At 36.5% G+C, this 16,577-nt stretch overlaps 1 long non-coding RNA gene across 1 annotated transcript; it reads left to right on the top strand.

Annotated features, from left to right (window-relative positions):
- The first annotated feature begins 9,468 nt into the window (after window positions 1-9,468).
- Window positions 9,469-10,250, top strand: LOC131229727 (uncharacterized). The gene is made up of 3 exons (XR_009163562.1): window positions 9,469-9,568; window positions 9,774-9,976; window positions 10,112-10,250. It is a non-coding gene; the product is annotated as an uncharacterized LOC131229727 (long non-coding RNA).
- Window positions 10,251-16,577: the final 6,327 nt, after the last annotated feature.

Below are 16,577 nucleotides of genomic sequence, written 5' to 3'. Positions count from 1 at the left end.
TGAAATTACTTTAGAGATGAAATTAAGATGAATTAACTTCAAAAGCCCTCACATAAATTCCTACACTGAGCAGCTAGGGAGGGGGGAGGGGAGGGGAAGCTACCTTATCCATCTATTTTTCTGATGGGCCAGAATAAATCTACCTTATCCATCCATTTTTCCAACTCATTTTAAAGCACGCGACAAGAAAGTAAATCTAAAACTTAAAAAGCTGCATGAGAAGGAGAGGTGAAAAATTAAACATACACGGTTGAAATCTTCTTGAAATCTATCTTAATGTTTACATGCCATCCAAATCACATACATGAATTTATTTATTTTATAAAAAAAAAATACTAAAAACTTAGCTTGATATAAATTTTTAACTATCACACAATTGTTTCTGTTAATCAATACCTACTATTTCCTCTCATGCACCTCTGTAAGTTTTAGTTCTAGCAAATTTTTAATTGTTCTAAAATAAGCCACCAAAATAGAAATTAGATATACAAGATAAATTTATAACAATCATCGTAGTGGCCCCACCTAGCTTTACAGAACAGGAACTTTTAGTAGGGAATCCACATCCATTAATATCATTATTGTACAATGATTACATGTCCCAAAACACCACAAGATTTTGACCATCTAATCCTTAAATAAGTTTATTTAAAAATAAAAAATAATAATAAAACACCATTGTATCAAATAAAACTCGACTTAACGTGAAATTGTAATAAATTGACTAAATTTCACAATAAATGCATGTGAATGAATGGAGCGGATAAAATGCATACATCAAAATGAGGCCATTCATGTAATGGATTAAATACGATGAGAATCCTACAATATGTACTATTAGGATTGGTTGGTATGATAATCAATTAATCTAACTTTATTGCATCATTTTCAAGCTTTGGATGGAATTTACATGAGATCAAATGCAATTCTTTATCACCTAATCTCACCTAATCTATGTTCTGAGCCCGCCCTCGATCTCATGTCCATTCCATCCCATCACAAACCGCCCATTCAGTAGACAGCTTCCACCTTTCATGTGTGTGACATCTGATCTATGTAATAAGTTTTCTGCATCATGAGTTATTTTCTACAAAAATCAGCCACATCCACTCATTAGGTGGACTATACTTGTATTTTATTTTTTATCAATGGCTAGACATTTTCTATAGTGTGTGGTCTACTTGATGATTGGATAAGACTTATTCTTACACAATGATATCCTTAACTTAGATAAACCCATGAGAAGGGTGGGATGTCGCTATCAACGAAGGGTTGGAAATTATTCGTAGGGTGGGCCATAAATAACGGGCCACCTTGGTTCCACTTGACCCTTTTCGATTTTCAACAAATTAATTCAAATTAAACCGTCCAATAGTATCTTCCACTTTAGATGAATTATTATATAACTAATTAAATAATTGGCGGATTGTGACATATATACTAAATTTACCATTTTTCAAGTGCATGTGTACGAACCATCATCCTCAATCAGAGTATCAAATAACTGATGGTGTGGTTGGAAGGGAATTGTCACGAAGGAGGAGGATAAAAGTGGAAAAATGGACGGAGGAATGCGAGTGCACTCTGTAAGAATACTCGCCTCACGTGTAAAGACGCGGCACGTGTGTGTAATCTGTACCTGTTCATCATGATGACCCAAAGGTTTACTTTTCATTTGCCAAAATCAGGTCCATTCGTTCACCCTACTGATAATGCGTGTAAACGTGTGTAAATCAAATTCGAACCGTTGGTCAATTTCTAAGCCTTCATATGATGATCTTATCCGTCCAATTTTTAAGAAATAATGATATTCATAAAGTAGGGAATAGGAATTGTCTGATGAACGGGGCCGATGTTACACTTGCATTCCTCATTTCACGTGTGAGGAGAGCGCACATAAAAAGTGCACTCTCAGCATTTAGCGAAAGGGATTACCAGAAAAGGAGGAAATATAAAATACACCGATCCGTCGCTTTGCACGATATGCTGGAGCCTTCGATTTGATATGTGGGCCCCAGATCCGATAACCCATGCTAGTCTGTCGCATCTGATTTTATAGGATCATGTAAAAGAATATCATCGTGCTTTAAAATAGAAATGATGACGGTCAACATCCAAATTAAAAAAACTCCAAATACTGACCAAAAACATCTATTTTTATTAGAAATTTTCGGGATTTAGTCCATCAGTGATGACAATCAGTAGATCAACGGTCTGGATTACCTAAAAGTAGGGCCCACTTATATAAATTTGAAGGAATGTATACCGTACGAAGCCTGGGGTTGATTATACTATAATTCTGGAGGGGTATAAAGTCAACAGAATTTTGGTAGAAATTTAAGTTCTTATCCACATCTGTCGACAAACAGATGGTTTTATACAGTACGTCTGGACGTAAAGCAATAGGATTACGTCGGGACTGTAGCCGTTGGATCTTTGGTTATGGACGGTAATCCAAACTGTTGATCTCTCGAAATAGATAGCTGGTAGTTGGATGCCTAGAAAATATCAAGATTTTGACGGTCTGAAGTTTTATGGATGGTCCATAAAGCAACAGTTGAGATAACGGTCCAGATTCAAAGGAAAAGAGTTAAATTATCAAGATTATTATGGACAGTAACCTCTTTGATAGTGAGGTCCACCATATAACGGTTTGGATCATTCAAATATACGCAGATCCAACGGATATATTACCGACGGTTCCTATAACTGTAATTAGGGTAGTATTGTAGCAAAGATCGACAAACCGCCCACCTACGGTCTGAAAATGCACTCGTATGATTATAATAATCAGGTATGCTGATCCGACCAGCGTCCGTGGGCGGCTCATCTAGAACGTCTACACGTGTCCATATGGTGGATATCTGTCCATCAATGAGGTGGGCCCCACGGTGTGGATACCCTGGAGCAAAGGGCAAGAAGCCAATTCAAACCGGTTTTTGGTCAAGATGGCCTCTTTACTGTAAAGTTGTTGCGGTGGAAGCTTATACAGATCACATTTAAAGTTTTGCAGTGAAATTATATTTTAGAGTGGATCGCTGGCTATGACCGTGGATGGTTGCTATTTTCACTGTGCATCATAAGTATACTGTAAATTTTTAATCTCATATAAATGAACATAATTGTCTCATTATATATTTGATTTGATTAATTTAATACTCGTTAGAAAGATAATTTGATGAACTTTTAAATGAATTTATAATCATATAATTTAGACACCATTTGATTACTCCAAAGTTAGCCCAAATTTCATTATTCATTATGTATAGTTGACGTTCATTGTGAACCATTGATCTGACAAAAATGATTATAACTCCCTTGTTACATATTCGATTTAAGTGATCTTGTGCTTGTTAAAAGAGAAATTTGATGAAATTTAAATTGGTGTTAGAATCATCTCATTTGGATACTATTTGATTATCTAAAAATAAGTCCAAAGTTCATCATTAATTGTTAATCGTTGATATTCGTTGTGTGCCATCGATTTGACAAAAACGTCCATAACTCCCCATTACATGTTCTGTGTGATTTTGTACTCGTTGGAAATACAATTTGATGAAATTTTAAATGGATTTATAATTATTTCATTTATATACCATTTAATTGTCCAAAAGTGGGTTCAAAATTTATCATTTATTACGAATCATAAATCAACTTTGGGCCCACTTTTAGACCATTAAGTTGTAACGTCTCGAAAAAATCCGTACAAAAATCCGAGTACCACCTCAAGCAGAAATCCTTAAAGACCATATACTATGGAAATTAGATGAAAATTAATTAAGTACTAAACTAAATTAATCGGTAGACTTGCTTGAACCACTATCTATACGAACTACAAAACCCAAAACTATTAAAATCACTAGCTCAACATTACTTAAAAACTTAGGAGAAATCTCAAAACTCAGTTGCTCTCGAGAGCACATTAAAACTCCGTATCGGACCTACACCGCGCGTCGAAAGTTCGATTACCGCGAAACTATAAGGTTATGATCACCTTATTGGGCTTGACAACCATCACGGGAATCGAGCTCAAATAGTATCTAGAAACGCACAACTTGAGCCCGGAGCAAAGTGTGCGAGAAATGCAAATATCTCTAGAAAATGAACTCAAACTTAAGTGAATTGGACCATTCACTTACAGGCGAAATTGAAGACTTCAGACTGTCAATTTCTGACCAACTTTATCCTTTGATCAGGGAAATTTTCCTGCACGTGTCAGTATACTTGTGACCCTGATCGAGTGACGATGACCATTGAACTGAAACAAGTCCTCCACGATCGATCCACAAATCCAATCAAACTGAAAGCATAACCTAGCTTAGATCTATGGTCAGGGAACTTACTCCATGACGCAGGTGAGTAATGGGCCTTTAGATGAGTCCCGTTTGCCCGAAACAGACACCCTTTGGCTATAACCTAAGTATATCATGGCCTTGGAGCCAATTGAACCAGTTCTGGGCCTATTTAAGGACCTTAAACCACCCCTCTCTCATTCCATACGAATTTCTCTAACACTAGGAGAGAGAATGGATAAAAGAGGAAAAAGGAGTGAGGAGAAGAGAGAGAGAGAGAGAGAGAGAGAGAGAGGGAGATCATTGCTGGGATTCACTCCCACTACTCCACATACCAAATCACCACCCCACCATCGCTATACCAACGATTCTATCTTCGATTTGGGTAAGAAATCCTAACCCTAATCTTGTTTTAGGAATCCAAATAGAGAAATCGGCGAAATAGCTAACCTATTTTGTGATTCAGGTAACTATTGTTCTGTAAACAGAGTCGTAGGATTCAAACCGAGTTTGAAATGAGGAATCTGACGAAAGGTGCGGATTGTAAATGTTTAAGTTATGGTTTTTAAGGCTTTCAATGTCAGTAATGATTTATGTCTGACTTGATTACTACCATATAAGCTTAGTTACAATATATTCGATAAACTATACATGTGTGTGAACTATGTGAATATATAATACATTCCATGTGTTTGTTAAAATGTTTGAATGAAAGTGCAATTCTGATTTATGTTTGCCATGACTATCAACCTAGAATACATGTTTGTTGTATGTATGACAACTCCTTTACGAAAGGATTTGCCATAATATATGTTATAACTGATCTAATTTGTGTATGTAGTATTATGTAGTCTAAGTGTTTAATAAAATGTCTGAATGAGTAATTGTTTGGTAAATCGCTTTTATCAAAGGTGTTGAGATGGGATTCTCAACTACCGTATCCATATTAGTAGTTTATTTTATATAACTTAAATTGTTGTTATATGATTTATCGATGAAATGCATATGTATGTCAACATGCTCAAGGTGTTTGATAAAATGCTCAAATGAGAATTATGTTTGAATTGTTCGTTAAATGCTCAAATGAGTAACATATGTGATTTCCTATGACATTTAAGTATGTTTGGGACTACCACCTAGTCTAGGCAATCAGTAATGACTCCTGATTAAGTGGTCGAACTAGTTTCGCCACATTAGATACATTCGATGAATCCGAGTCATACGCTGATTGTCGACAGTAGTTAGGCCACGCGGAGTGCTTACGCGCTTTATGTCGATTAATTCAACGTGCGCTCGTACCAATCGCATTTGTCAAATAACCCCACTACCAAAAAAAGGGCAAATGATTCAAACCACGTTACTTTTTTACTACGAATATAAACCTTAGCTATTGTTGCTACGGTTTTAATCTGTAGCTAAAAAGTTGATACATCATTAATAATTAATAGTGTTGTAAGGGGCTCTATGAGGCCTAAAAAAAACTATATGTTCTATCTAAGTTGTCTATATATTTTTAAATATTACTTTAGAGGATGAAAAAAAAAATCAGCTAGTTCGAAGGCTCAAGTGGACCACATGGTAGGAAATGTTGATATTAAAGTATAGTTGCTTCTTATGGTGTGGTCCACTTGGGCCTTCAATATACCTGAAATTTGGTGTCCTAAAGTAAAATAATTTATTAAAAGTATAGAGCAAAATGGATTAATGAAATACATCATGGTGGGCCCCACAGAGCCCCTGATTGGACCGTCTACGTCGTCCGTCTGAAGATCTCCAAATTTGGGCGCGCGCTCAAAACAGAGCCACGCCCAAACACGAGCATTTCACTCTCTCTCTCTCTCTCTCTCTCTCTCTCTCTCTCTCTCTCTCCATTGCAGCAACCGTGAATCTCCTTCCCAAAGAAACACACGCCGTGAAGCTCCTCTCCATAGGTTTGATATGTTCTTCTATTTGTATCTCTTTTCCTGTCTTTTAAATTTGATATACGCTAACTGTTTGATGAAATGGCATGCTATCTGTTTGTTGAAATGGCATGCTATCTGTTTGTTGAAATGACATTCATGAAAGGAGATCTTTTTTTTTTTTGACAAAACACCATAGATATGTATAACATTATTGCCACAAACTGTTGAAACTTAATGGTATTTCTACACCCCTTCCAATGTAAAACTGAAAAATTACTCCATGGACTCGAAATTACTAAGACATGTTTCATCGACATGGTTGCATCAGTTAAAATTACTAAAAAAATCAACGCAACTTCATCATGTAAATGTGCTGGTGATGATCTGATCAAATTAAGGCCAACTTCATCATGTTTGAAGAAATGCTTCAACCAAGATATTCTCGTTGAGGGCCTGTTTGGACAAGGGTGGCCAAGATGGATGGATTCCGATTGGGTAGCCCTGTCCCTTCCGTTTTGGGCAACAGATGAAACGGAGTTCCAAAAGGTGGCCTTCTTAGTGTCTTTGCCACTCCCCACATGACCTCATGAATAAACCAAACACCAGGTAAATTTGGATCCTACATTCTCCGGTGGAAAATCAAGGAGGGTTGGTATTAGGCCCTGCTCCAAATAAACCCTTGGTGCAGGACAGAGAAAAAGGTGTGGTATGTTACTACATTTTATGATATTTGGACATTTGCTTATAAGGCCTTGGGGCTTAGGCATATCTAAAACAGGTTGGTAAGGCGAATCACGTTTCTTTCTTCCCTTCTTTTTTTTTTTTTTTTCCTTTCTTATTTCTTCCTTTCCTTTTTTCTTTTATTTTCTTTTCTTTGGTTATGATAAGGTTAGAAATGTGTATTAACTCGAGCCCAACATGACCTTTAGAGGACCCAACATGACCTCAGGCCTTTGGTATCCACAAAGTTCAACTGCTTTATGGGTTCCTTTTCTCCTCCACTTGACACTTCAGTTATCAAGAAGTACTCTTCCGGATATGGTTTGTTGAAGCCAAAGGGAGAACACTTTGGTTATTACGATTTACATGTATGATTTATAAGGGCATGCTTGAGTTGAGTATAGGGTTTGTGCACGTGTTTTGCTGTGGTTATCGGGAGAATGGTGGCCTCCAATCAGCTCTCAGGTGTCCCTTGGACTATCATGATCTTGAATCACATTTTGGATTCTCATAACATGAGCTTGTGGTTAACATCCTACAATTTACAATTCAGGTTCTATAATCTGATTCATTTATCATGGAAATCGAATTAGTCCTCAGTTTGATCTTTGTTTAATAGGCATCCCACAAGATTTGTACAATTTACTTCACTAATAGAAGGGATGGCATGGGGATCTCATGAGATAGCAGTGGACTATCGAGCTTCTAGGTTTGTCTTGTTGTTGACTAGGATCTGGCCTGGGTCTGCAACAGATTCACATGTTGTTGTCTATTTTCTCTTTAATAGATGCAAATGGTTACACTCACACTATCAGTTTAGATTTTGTTATAGTGTCATAGTTCATTTTTTAGACTGTTGGACATTCATTTTTTGTAATATCCTTTATTTATGGAAGAGATCTTAATGTCAACATGGATCTTAGAAGTCAAGGCTTGAAAGGTTATATAACGATCAGATTTTTTCTTCTAAAGTTTATAGCTAAAAGATCCATTCTCAGTTGCATTTTGTCAATTGTTTTGCAGTGCAGGTTTGATCATTGCATCATATCATATTGTCATGAGTTTCTAAACACTTGGATCTGTTCTTCTCTTTAGGTGGTCATCCATGAATACATGACAAATGAGCGTTCTTATGTATATCATATAGTTACCAGCATCAACCTGTACCCTCGGATCTTTTTTTGATATCTTATCTGAAATGATTTCAGGAAAGAGGATGGGTGCCTCGGCATCTTATTGCTCAGGATAAATATATATGAAAATATTTTAGGTGGTGTTCCACTTTACTTAAAAGGTTTAACATCTGCAATGTTGTCCATGTTCTATTCTTGTTACTTTTTCTTGTTTAAATGGTTATTTTTAACTTTTACAATCAGCTTTTAGTTGCTTCTGTTTGATAGTAGCTGAACTATTTTAGTTACTTTGAATTGCAATCACTCGTATGGAGAATTTATCTTTGACTATTCTTGGGCTGATGCCTACTACAGCTATGGCGCTCAATATTATCTAAAATTATAATGTTGTGTTCTTTTACTCTAGTAACAGATCCCAGGATATTAGTCCGGAACACTTGGTATCAAGATCAAGTCTTTGACAAGTTAGTATCAACAATGAAGGATCTTACAACTAAGGCATTGTGCTGACTGAATCAAGCTTCTTTCAGATTGATTATTGTTTCTCACACATTTTTTCTACTCCATCTGGTCTTTCTGCACATGGATTTAGGAATGGTAAAAAGCCTCTTGAAATAAATGGGTTAATGTCTAAGGACTTTCATCTAGTCTTCCAGTTCATCTTTTGCATGCAGAGTAGCTACTAGATAGCTTTTATCAGATTATTTCCAACATTTGTTCTACACTAACATGTATGATTGTTGCAGGTATTTTGAAGATAATGTTTTGATTGATTCAGTTCTATTTTTCACTGCGGCTCATTTTGTGTTTACCATACAATCCATTCATAAGTTCACCCATATCCAAAAAATCAGACCATTCCAAAACACAGGTGGTTCACACGACACCCAATGATTGGAATGGGAAGCCCGCCATGTTTTGTGTTTGTCATACAATCCATTCATAAGACACACCTCACAAGGATGGATTGACACCCAAAAGATCAGACCATTCCAAAACTCAAATGAGCCACACCACGTGATTTTAGCGGATTTGGGCATGATTTTATATGGTGTGACCCACCCGAGTTTTGGGTCAGCCTGATTTTTGTCCTCCAAAAGGAAAATGAGGGGGGCACACATGATGGATAGTGGAACCTTGCACAGATCATGATGGGCTCCACACATATTGTAGAATAAGCTTATTCTACAAATGTCATTGAGCAATCTGCCTAGTTGTAGAATAAGCTTATGCTGCTAATGTTGTAGAGAAACTTGCCTAGTTGTAGAATTAGCTTATTCTGCTAATGTTGCAGAGAAACCATAAGAAAATATATGATTTTAGTATTTCTTCCGTTAATATAAATCTTATTTCAATGTTGCAACCTGGGTGATTGACGAAATGGCCATATTTAGGGATGCATCTCCTTCATGAGAACTAGTTTATCTAAGAAAATGGCCCTTGATGGAGTGCATTGGCAGAAAAGGATTTGTGTAGCTGATTCCAGTTAGTTGGTCTTTAGATGATGCTGATTTTCTTGGTGAGAACTACATAGTGGATTTTTTTTTTTTATTAGTGGTTATTACATTCGTTTTTGAAAATGGCATTAAATCACGCCAGTATTTATTTCTTTTAGATTGAATGGCAATATCATTTTTAGCAGTTGAAGTTCTGTGATATTTGGTGGAGGTATCTAGAAATGGCTTCTTATGATATTTATATCACTCAACATTAATTTGTTATAGGCTATGGTGAGTTTAATGAAAAGAAGATTGAAGAAATGCAATTGGAAGAGATGCAGCTTCAATTCAAAGAAACTGAAAAGATGCTAGTGAAGGAACAAGAGGCTGTGAAAGAAGCAACAAACCAAATTCCTGTCATACAGGAGGTCCCAGTCATTAATAGTGTGTTGTTGGATAAATAGACTTTTGAAAATGAACAACTGAAGGTGGGATTGCCATCTCAAGGAGTTTTGTGATGAATAACATAACATTTCAAATTAGTTTGCCTAAATTCCATGGGTGAACATCCATTTGCATTTCTACTTGTGATATTTATGTCACTCACCATTAATTTGTCGAAGGCCATGGTGAGCTCACTGGAAAAGAAGATAGATGAAACTGAAAGAAAGTATGAAGAAACACACAGGCTTAGTGAAGAAATGCTTAAGCAGGCTATGGTTGTAGAGTCAAAGATAATTCAATTGAAGACTGACATGCAGATGTTCTTGTAGTTTCTTTGTTAACTTTCTTAGACTGTTAATTGTTGGTGCATGGCATTTCAGTTGTTATATCAGTGACGAAAGAAGGTGTAAGTTCTCAACTAGAGGTGATATTGGCAGTGCAAATATAGTATGTAGGCAGAACAACACCGTAGACAAGGTATGCAAGTGATCCCTTTGATTCAATTATTTCTATGGTGTGTAGGAAGAGAGGGAAGTCATTCTTCAAGAGAAAAAAAATTACAAAAGGTTATTCTACCCATCACCAGATGGCCAAAAAGCATCTGGTTTCTTGGAATTTGTTAGACTGTTGTAGATTTTGCCGAAACCTCTTGAAAAAAATGAAAAACAAAAGAAAGAAAGAAAAGAATTTAAAAGTCAATTTTGTTGAAATACACTACTTAAATGCGGCTCGATTTAGTAATCCTCGTGGAGAATGGTCCTCCCATTTGCTGCTGCAGTAGAACCATTTTGATCCACCAACTTTAAGATTTTTTAAAATTCATTTGGGTAGTAAGTTTCATCTAATTAGTAGGTCTTCAAGCTTATTTTAGCAAAATTAGTTGAATTTTTAGAACTAATTCATCAATTTTTGCAGTAATTTTCAGTTGGTAAAACTATAAGCCTCCTGTCATTGTCATTACTAGCTAGTTTTGTCACTATTTGTACATATGTCATCTCATGAGTCTTACTTTTTGTAATTTTCTTACCCCTATAGTGATTATCAGAAGCAGTGGGTCATCATTGAGATTACCCTTGTAGTGAGTCCAATCAAGGTATGGATAATATATGGTTTTAGTTCATGGTAAATGGTAACTTTTATTGTAGATCACCCCTGGACCAAAGACCTGGTACCTTTTGTTGTTGTAAGTTCCTAATTAGTTTGTTTCTGTATTTGTGTCGGAGCTATTCGGATATTGAGCGGGGGTCCCTGGAAGGTGGGAACTGCTGTTATGACCATGATGAAGCTGTCCATTTTCTATGGACAACAATATGGTAGCCTGGCCATTTAGACAGACCTTTTTTATGTATTATCTCGAAATTGATGAAGAAGATCCGGATGTGCATCGGAGCTATCCGGATGTTGAGCGGTTGTCCCTGAAAGGTGGGAACCGCTGTTATGACCATGATAAAGCTGTCTATTTCCTATGGATAACAATATGGGTGGCCTAGCCATTCGGACAGGCCCGTGTTTATGTATTATCTCGAAATTGATGAAGCAGATCCGAATGTGCGTCGGAGTTATCCGGATATTGAGCGGGGGTCCCTGGAAGGTGAAAACCGCTGATATTTATTTTTTTTCATTCATTACTATCTATGTGATCTTGTGAACAGGTTGGATATAAATAAACATCACTACATGCCCTAGAAAGGTTTCAATGATGGAAGTCATTATACCTACTGTTTCTTGTGGTATGGTCCACCTGAGTTTTGGATATGATTCAATTTTGGTTTCAACCCCGTAAATGATCTGGAAAAGCAGATGGACGGTGTAGATAAACTACATATATTTATAGTGGGTACAATGATTTCCTAACCCTAAACCTAAACTTGAAAACCTAAATCTAAACCCGAACTCGAACCCGAATTCCTAAACCTAAACCTATAACCTATAACCTATAACCTATAAACTAAACCTATAACCTATAACCTATAAACTAAACCTAAACCTATAACCTATAACCTATAACCCTAAACCCCAAACCTAAACCCAAACCCGAACCCGAACCCCAATTCCTAAACCTATAACCTAAACCTAAACCTATAACCTATAACCTCAATCTAAACTTATAACCTAAACCTATAACCTAAACCTAAACCTAAACCTATAACCTACTTATAACCTACACCTAAACCTAAACCTATAACCTTAACCTAAACCTAACCCTATAACCTATAAACTAAACCTATAACCTATAACTTAAACCTAAACCTAAACCTATTCTCAAATCTCTAAACCTAAACTTAAACCTATAACCTAAACCTAGACCTATAACCTATAACCTATAACCTAAACCTATAACCTATAACCTCAATCTAAACCTATAACCTCCACCTAAACCTAAACCTATAACCTTAACCTAAACCTAAACCTATAAATTTTAAATAAATAAATTTTAACACTCCCTAAATGTAGGGGACCATGATAGAAGTTGTAATTTGAATTCCCTAAACGTCTCTTTAGTTAAAAATAACATTTCACATAAATTTCAGCAATTAGAACTAATTAGAGTTGAAGTTGGTATAGTTTCTGTTTAAACTGGTGAATGTCCGATTCAAGTGTCATTTAATGTTTATTAAGCCACTGAAATTCGATTGTTGAATGTTGCCGTATTGCTTTGTGTTTGTTTCGATTCCGTTCTTTTTATTTGAATTTCTGTTATGATTTTGATTTTGATTGTGATTGTGATTTTCTGGTGATGTTCTTAGTTACTGTGTATACGGAGTGATCAATGCAATGAATTATACATGTGGGTCCCACCATTTGGCAATCCAACTGACCTGTTCATGTGGCGGACCATGTTGTCGATAGGAAATGCGATAAAAGTTTCACCCATTAGATTATTCTAACTGTTTGATTGGGCCACATTTGATATGAACTATAGGTTGCCTCATGTGGGGAAATTTGGGCATGACCCATCTCATAATGTGGCCCACCATTTCAACCATTGGCTCAATGAATAGTGGCTGCACTCGTAAGAATACTAGATTTAACAAAAATGATGACATTACTTCCTAATATCATCTGTACTGATTGAGGGGTTTGTATATTAATTTGCTTTTATGTTGTTTTTGTTCTTTTGATCTTTGAATTTTGTTATCTGTTTCCTAAATTAGGTTCCTGTTTTTTGTAGTATTCTTCTCAAAACTTTTAGTTTATTATTTTTGTAGAATACAATTGCTTGGAGATTTAGTTTCATTGCTCCTCTCACTTTATTTTGATTTTTTCCTATATAATGTTACACAAACCAATAGTCCATCAAACCACATTACTCATGTTGGATTTTACCATAGTTTAGAAGATTAGCAAGTACATTTTTTATTTCTTCCTATATAAGTGTTTTTTTTTTTAAATCTTTCTTTCTTTTGAGATGTGTACAAAGGCATGCTTGTTTGATTGTGTCTACAAATGTTGTTTTATACAGGCTGACAAGCTAAAGAAGTCACTGAAGGATGAAATTCATTTTCTCAAGGGAAGGGTTTCAGAACTTGAAAGTGATCTTGTGTCAAAGTCCACAGAAGTTACATCTGCAGTTTAAGGGAAAGAAGAAGTTCTATCTTTTGCATTTGTTGAAATTGACCGTCTGAAGGAAGAAAATTCTGTAAAAACGTGAGCATTATTGCATTATATGAAGGGTGTTTACTGTATTGGAGTGTATTTGTTTCTTACACATGAGGACACGCTTTAGTTGTAATTCTTATGATGGGTTGAGCAAAGTGAAGTATTGTTTATTTAGAAATGTGAATGTGGGATGCATTGTATGATTTAATTGTTATTTGTAATAAATGCATCATTTTTTTCCTGATTGTATTTTATGTACTATTCCTATCAGCATTAAGCTTAGATGAGTTATCAATCACAACAGGTTCTTGCAATGGAAATAGGCATCATTATTACAATTTTTTTTTTAAATAGCTACGAATTTTGGCCGTAGCTATTATTCTGAAAACCATAGCTATTGCTAACTACAGCATATTGCTACGGATTTCATTCCACTTTTAGCTACTGATATTATCCGCAGTCATAGGTACATTTTACTACAGAAATTATAGCTACTGCTTTTTTCCGTAGCTAGTGATATCTACTACTACAGATCTAATCTGTAGTCGTAGGTATATTTCGCTACAGAAAGTATAGCTACAGCCTTTATCCGTAGTTAGTGATATTTATTGCTGCGGATTTAATCTGTAAGTGTAGCTACATTTCGCTACAGAAATTATAGCTACGGCTTTTGTGCATAGCTATTGATATCTATTTCTACAGATATAATCCATAGCAATTGGTTTTTTGACCTTTAGCTACCCCACCAATAGCGACGGACGTGCTACGGACTGGGTCCGTAGCAAAAGGTCTTTAGCTACGGTTTTTTGTAGTAACCTTTGCCCATTTTTCTTATAGTGCCTGATTAGCCTATTGTGTGTTTACCATATATGGACGCTACTGTTTGAATCTAAGGTACCACTCACCAATGTAAAGCCCATTTCAACCATTGTACCAAGATCCACTAAGACTCATGAGTCGGGCATGGTGGTATGGGACACCATGGTCAAGATGTCGGCCTACGCTGGGGTGACGAGCCTCCCCATAGTGACCAGTGAGCAACCTAAACTCATGAGCCGAATACGATGGTATGAGACATTGTATTCGAGTTGTCGGCCTACGCTGAGGTGATGAGCCTTCCCGTAGTGGCCTTGAGTATAAACTAGGCCTACGCTGAGGTGACGAGTCTCTCCGTAGTGACCTCAAGTGTAAACTCGTGAACTTACCTATCCACTGCTTTCATCAGGGGTGATGCCCTACAACTTGCGTATCGTATGTGATTAACTAAGATTGACGACCCTAGATGGATCCTTGCTTGGGTTAATGATATAAAGGGAGATAACTTAGCTTCCCGAATCTGTTGTATGAATAATCCTAATAAATTACTTGGCTAACACGACTATGCACCGCATTGCATGTGTTTTGGCGAAGAAGCGCACGTTTAAGGAGTTTACCATAGCAATCGTGAGATGATGTCGCTGAGGGAGTGCAAGCGAGGGCATGCATCAGTACAACATATCATTCCTGTATTAACAAGAGTACTTAGGATATGATTGTTGTATTGCTTTATCATTAGTACTTGATTGAATTGATAACATGTTAACATTTGCCCTATAGTACCACTGAGTTGATCACTCACTCTCACTCTGGGACGGTGTTTTAAAACACCAACCAGATTCTGTTTTAGATGCAGATTATTCCGAGGCTTATGCGACGGAGCCGGACTTCTTCGACGAGGAGGAGTTCTCCTACATGCAACTCTCAGGCGGGTCTATGTAAACCTAGAGTTGCATCACCGAAACTTTGGGACTATGGATTAGTTGAACCTTTACACTTGATATTTTGTAAATTTTAGAACCATATATGTATTTATTTAGCCTGGTAACAAACTCATACTCTGAGGATTGATAAACACTTACATACTTTATATATTCATCTCAGTCTTCTGCTTGTTCAATTTAAGTAACTCTGGAGTATGATATGTTGATTTAGTGTAATCTCACTCATGTTTAATGCACTAATATGGATAACATTTAATCATCATTATCTATGTTACATAAGTGGTGCGTTGGAATTCGAGAGTTGAGCTTTGCTCAACCCTCCGATTTTCAGGGCGTTACATAAATGGTGTTCAAATTAGATGATTATAAATTCACTTGAAAGGTCATCAAATTATTTTTTCAACGAGTATCGAATCGCCTAAATCGTACATATAACGAGGGAGTTATAGTCATTTTCATTAGATCGATGGCCCATAGTGAATATCAGCAATTCATAGTGAATGATGAATTTTGGACCCATTTTGGGGCAATGAAATGATATTCAAATGAGATTATTCCCAATACATTTGAAAATTCATCAAATAATCTTTCAAACGAATATAAGATTACCCAAATCGAACATGCGATGAGGGAGTTATAGTTGTTTTCGTGGGATTGGCGATACATAGTGAATATTTGTGATACACAATGGAAATATCAGCGGTTTACAGTAAATATCAGTATTCACCCTTAATATCACCAATCCACAGTGAATATCAGCGGTCCACTCTTAATATTAACGGTTCATAGTGAATATCGACAATCTACACCGAATATTGACGATGCACAGTGAAAATATCGGTAATCCAAAGTGAATATGGGTGATCCACATTAGATATCGATGATCCATCATACAACATTTATCCATTATAATATACTTCCATCTTAACATTCTTCCATTATAACTAGAGGTGGGCAGGATCCAACCCGACTAGTCAGATTCGACTGCACCGAACTGGATGGATCCGATCCGATATGAATCGAAAGCCAGGGTCGGGTCAGATCGAGTAGACCCACTCGGATCTGACGCCAAACCAAGTCGAGTTCGGGTCATGTAGCAACTTAATCCGATCAGATCAGATCTGATTCAAACCGGAATCAGGTAGTATAAAGTCAAATTTTAGTCTCTCTTTTTTTACATTTACCCTTCTTCTTCGCAAACCCGAGCCCTACCCGCAGCCCAAGCTGACTTTCTCTCCTTCCCTCCTTCTTTCTCTTCTCCTTTCTCTCCCTCTTTCTCTCCCGA

This window comes from Magnolia sinica, chromosome 16 (assembly GCF_029962835.1).
Source record: "Magnolia sinica isolate HGM2019 chromosome 16, MsV1, whole genome shotgun sequence".
Classification (NCBI taxonomy): Eukaryota; Viridiplantae; Streptophyta; class Magnoliopsida; order Magnoliales; family Magnoliaceae; genus Magnolia; species Magnolia sinica.
Note: the sequence above shows the minus strand (reverse complement) of the source record. Positions and strands in the feature narration are given on the sequence as shown.